Below are 6,000 nucleotides of genomic sequence, written 5' to 3' on the forward strand. Positions count from 1 at the left end.
CATGACTCTCAGATCAAGACTTGAGCTGAGATCAAGTGTTGGACACTTAACTGACTGAACCACACAGGTACCCCTATAATCTTTTAAAAATGTAAAAACCATTCTTAGCTGGTGGACCTTATAAAAACAGCATTTTGCTAAACCCACACATGGTGACTTGTTAATTTTTCAGAATTTAACATCAGAGAAAAACCCCAAAATGGCCATGACCAATGTTCCCCAAATCTTCTGTAGAGGAATAGCAACAAAAATGAAAGAAGTTGCAGAATTCTATAATAACACAAAATCAGCAAAATGCTCCTTTCTGGTTTTTCCAGACATCCAGTCATGTCTCTCAGGAATGAGTTGCCTGTCTTTCCTTTTCCTTTTTGATGAAGTACAAATTATGAATATTTCCTGTATAGCCATCGTAGCAGATAGCTGACAGTCACCTCCCAGTATGCATTTCCTTTACTTTCCACCAAAAATACACTGATTTTCCTTTGGGCAAATTTATCCCTCCTCCATTTTATAGCAGCTATGCAGTTTGTGTGGGATTAATCTAACCCTAAATCCAGGGTTAGACCCTAATTATCTTAATCCAGCCAACAATCCTATCTTTAGGTCAAGGGTTAATGAAGAGAGAACAAGAAAGCAAGTGAATGGCATTTCTAGCACTTGTGATACAGTTACTAAAACTTTTTCTTTCCTCATTTAGATATAAACAAGATGCTGACTGACAGCTTTTAAAAAACACACAGGAACCCAATCTTTGTTTAAGGCCTAGATTCCACAAAGATGTGAGGAGACATAAAAGACACCTGGGTGATACATTGATCCACTGGATTAAGCGTGGCCAGAAGCTCAAGCTAAGTCTGGAATTTACATTTCCATAGACAATAAATCCCTTTATAGTTTAAATTGGATTCATTGGGGTTTCTGACACTTAAACCTGGAAAATATTCAAATGCAATATGATAGAAATTTCTCCACTTGGGTCAAACTGCAAGAATGACTCACACTGCCATTGGTGTTTTAAAATTTCTCATGTAAGTGGCACCCGGGTGGTGCAGTCGGGTAAGCATCTGACTCAGTTCTGGTTCAGGTCGTGATCTCACGGTTCATGAGATGGAGCCCCGTGTAGGGCTCTGTGCTGACAGTGCAGAGCCTGCTTGGGGTTCTCTCTCTTTCCTCTCTCTCTCTGCCCCTCCCTCACTCGCGCTCACTCTCTCTCTCTAAATATAAATAAATAAACATTTAAATAAAATAAAATTTCTCACATAAGGAATGCACTAATAGGGGAAAAATCTAATTTTACGATCAAGGAATTTCATTTCCAGTTTGTAGTATGTTCAGGCTCAAAATATTTGTTAATGCTCTGAAATACCCAGGGAGAATGTGGAAGGAACATGAGCTTTGGACTCAGAGAAATGCTATTTTTCCACTTCATGGTATAGGACAGATGCCAAACTTGGATAAAATAACTTGGTTTCAAATATGAGTGCTGCTATTCTGTGACCTTGAGCAAATTATTGCTCATTTCCTCATCTGTGAAAGGGGGTAAGTTCCACTGCATAGGAATATGGTGAAAATGAACAGATATTTAAAAAGTCTGCTCAAGTGTATATAATTTCTAGCCCAAGCAGCAAAAACATGCATTCCATTCTGGATTCCCAAAGGGGTTTCTTTTCTTTTTAATGTTTATTTATTTTTGAGAGAGATGGAGACAGAATGCGAGTGGGTTAGGGGCAGAGAGAGAGGGAGACGCAGAATCCCAAGCAGGTTCCAGGCTCTGAGCTGTCAGCACAGAGCCCGACGCGGGCCTTGAACTCACAAGCTGTGAGATCATGACCTGAGCTGAAGTCGGATGCTCAACCGCTCAACTGACTGAGCCACCCAGGCGCCCCGAGTTCTAACCTCTTAGAGAATAAAAAGCAAGTAGCAATTCAGTGTGCTTCACTCTGAGCGGGCAGAACTCAAAAAAGGAAAACAAAAGTATAGTTGTTGCCTACATGTCCACAAGACTTCAATGGCATGCTATGTTGGCCATACCGTAGTGTTGGCCAACATTTATTAACGAAATGTTTTAGGAATAAACAGAGCCTCTTATTCATCTTGCCAAGAGTCATGCGACGTGGCAGCACTGAGCCTTTAGTCTTGTATTGCATAACTGTCAGGTGGAGAGTGGTGACTGTCCCTCTGGAGGCAGCATACTCTTTCCTGTTAACTACAATCCCCACCTTCTTTTCCCGCTTCAAGAACTCAAGGTAGAGTGGCAAGGTGCCTTTCTGTTGTGAGTGTGCAGCTATTTGACGTTTACTACAATAGGTATTTGAAGTATTTCTAATACTTTGTCCACTGTCTGTTCCATTCCTTCTTCGTTGCCTCTAGGGTGTTTTACTTACTTATACTACTTGCCTGGCATCTCAAACTCACTTGAGTTTGAGACTCGTGATTTTGATTTTTCTACCATCACAGCCAGGAATTTTCTTCGTGGCTCTATATTGAGGATCATATCTCTTTTTCTCCCTTTTTCATCCAAGAAGGAGAGATGAATGTTGACACGTATTGAACATCCTCCAAGCCCTCAGTTAAGAACCACTGCATTGAAGTGTGGGCATCACTTTCATTTAAGTTATCTTTTAAGTACCCAGTTAGTTAAGGTGACTGTGTCCACTTTACAGGTGAGATGATGGAAGTACAACAAGTTTAGATAACTTATCTTTGCCGGGATTAATTTAGAATCCAAGTGTGGGTCACCTGTCACATAAGGAGGAACACGGAGTCAGCTAAAATATGCAGGTCTCTTAGAAAGCCATTTAACAATGGATGAACCGAACTCGGAAAGTGAATTCCTTTTTTCTCGGCACCAAGATGACATCTACAATTTCTACCCTCCTTTTCCTCACAGAATGAGCTCTTCTTAAACTTTTATCCACTGCATTTGTAAAGAAAATAGTACAGAATTAACTCTCAGGCTTCTGTACTGACAAACTCCTGCCCCATCCTGGGTTTCTTGAAAGTTGAGGAAGGCAAGGCCACTAATTCTGCCCTTCAGCACATATAAACTTTTCCACAGAATTTGCTAAACTGCCTGCCCAGCCCAAAGGCAGGGAAACTACAAACTGACAGCTCACAGAAGTCTGTTTATTCTTAACCAGAATTAAACACTATTAAAACCCAGAAAATAGCCAGGTTCATAGAAGCGGCCATCTTCTTTTATTGTTTGCAGAGAAAGTGCTTAGTGGGTTAAGCAGGACAAATTTTAAGTTCTGGAAAAAAGCTGCTGGTCAAGTCTTCTCTAGAAAAGAGCAATCCAGCCTTCCCCTTTGCACTTGACTGCCTTCTTTGTTTCCCTGACATGCACTCACAGGTACTTTCCTAGACTAATTTGTGACCTCACTGTTGGAATCAGGAAGCTTCAATGTAGTCTGGGTGGAGTCTGTTTGAGAAGTCAGGTGTGTGTGTGTATGTATGTGTGTGTCTGTGTGTTTTAGTTTATCCAGAGTGGAATCCGGAGAGTGGGCTGTGGATTTTAAACCTTGAAAAAATTGGGAAAGACAGAAACAACAGAGAGTGGGCAGAAGAGAAGTAGAGAAAAGAAGAAACCATAGCTGAGGAGGGGAAAAAAGGAGAAAGGACAAAGCGAAAAACAATTTTTTTAAGAAGAAAAAATAGATAAGTCATTCATATGCATTACTTGTAATCCCTCTCACAATGCATGGAGTCACATCAGAATGTTAGGAACTACAGAAATAGGTAGATAACTATCTAATATAAAACTCAGATCGTTATTAGCCTTATCCTAAGGAAAAAAAGTCAGTTTGTGCTCTCTTACCAAACGTCCTGGTGAAATCTACCTCTTGGCGGAGGTTTAGGCTTTGGGTGAGTGGTGAGAGGGAGTAAAGCTCTAGATCCTCAGGGAATGACGGGAGCGGCTTCTCTAAAGTACTTTGCAGGAAGAGCGGAGAACTAGACTCACTAGTAGACTCTCACCATTCAGTATGCTCCACAGGCCAACAGTATCAGCATCGCCTGGGAATTTGTTAGGGCAAATAAAGGGGAAAAAAGAGGTTAGAGAGGGAAGGAGCCAACACATAAGAGACTCTTAAAAACTGAGAACAAACTGAGGGTGGATGGGGGGGTGGGAGGGAGGGGAGGGTGGGTGATGGGCACTGAGGAGGGCACCTGTTGGGATGAGCACTGGGTGTTGCATGGAAACTGATTTGACAATAAATTTCATATTTAAAAGAAAGAAAGAAAGAAAGAAAGAAAGAAAGAAAGAAAGAAAGAGCCCAGAAGCTACAGGAACAACAAAAAGAATAATAAATGCACAAAGGAGGATGAACAGGTAATTGTATACAGAAAGGATCAAGGATGTACAAGTAGGACGTTCCTTCTGTGGAGAAGAGTGAATTCACTTTAGTGCCCTAAGACTTCGCCATTCAAGGTCATGTAGACACCGGCATCACCTGGATCACCTGCGAGCGTGATAGACATGTAGAACTTCAGACTCCAACCCAGAGCCACTGAATAAGAGGCTGTGTTATAAGATTCCCCCCGGGGGATTCTTGTGCACACTGATTTTGAGAAGCGGTGCTCTAGAGGGAGCTTTCGATCAGGGAGCTGTCGGTGAGGACCGGGAGCACTTGCATTAGCGTTGCCTGAGAATCTTGAGGAATGCCAATTCTCAGACCCCACCCTGGACCTACTGAATCAGAAGCTCTGAGGGTAGGGCCCAGATGGGTAGGTTTTAGCAAGCCTTCCAGGTGATTCTGCTGCATGCTCAAGTTTGAGAACTACTGGGCCAGAAGTTTTTTTAAGCAACGGAATGATTTAGGTTGGTCTGGTGTTATCACGTCTTCAACACCATCATGATGCAAAAGTCTCATTCGAAATATTTAACACCCTGAGTGACCTGGAGGCTGATCATTCAGAAGGGACAACAGCTGTGCATCTGCTCAGTGGTGGGGATGAGGGCTACACTGCCAGGTATCCAACACCTTCAGTTGTTGGATTTGGATCCAGGATGTCCTAGGGGAGTGAATGGGTCAGTCTCAATGAGGGGGGGGCATAGGGGTGGGGCTGGGGGCAGAGGCTACTCATCTGCCATTATATATCCCATTAATTCAACAATTCCATTATAGCATTATATATTCCAACAATGCAACAACCGGTTAAACTGGCCATTCCTACCTGTATTGACTGAAGATCAGCCTGTGATATTGACAGGAAATGGCAATAACAGCTCTTCCCAGATGTCAGGCGGGCAACTGCAACATTCAGATGTGAGTTCTTTACTAGGCAAAAAAAAATCTGTTCAAAATAAACAACCATATTTGCTTGGAGTTTCAGTGCTAAAATGGGAATTTATAAACCTTCTATGATCCCTTGACTACCAGGAAGCAAAACCGTGCTAGGGCCCTAGGCCAAGGGCTAGTCTCAGGAACAGAACAGGAAGGAGCTCCATTATGTGAAAGGCACTTGGCAATGGCTCAGGGTGATGGGGCAGGAGTCACAATGGTGGACAGCATGAATCATATACATCTTGGATTACACGGGGAAGAAAGACCCAGATGGAAAAGGACCACTCTCCCTCTCCACTCAACCCCTGCAGCGTGCCTTCAGGGAAACGAATGAAATTATAAGTGTTGAAAACTGGGCCAAGGGCAAAGCGTTCACAAAAGTGAGTTACTTAGTATTAGGGCAGTAATTATGCCGGAGCTAATCCTGCCGACATGGGGCAAACGCATGCCTCTGGCTTTTGTGGGCTTTCTGAGGTGCTCCGCTGTGAGATGTGGCAACCGTGGTAAACACTTCATTTTCTTCATATGGCCCAACTCCAGACTCTTTATTTACTTTCCTTGTCACCCCCATTTCCACAGGAAGCTTACAATCTCTCCAACAGACGTGATGCTCCTCGTAGAAATCTATAGTTAGCTATATATTTCTGATTACTTTTATTTATTTATTTATTTATTTATTTATTTATTTTTAAAATTTTTTTTTTTCAACGTTTAT

The sequence above is a fragment of the Lynx canadensis genome, chromosome D4, assembly GCF_007474595.2.
Source record: "Lynx canadensis isolate LIC74 chromosome D4, mLynCan4.pri.v2, whole genome shotgun sequence".
Classification (NCBI taxonomy): domain Eukaryota; kingdom Metazoa; phylum Chordata; class Mammalia; order Carnivora; family Felidae; genus Lynx; species Lynx canadensis.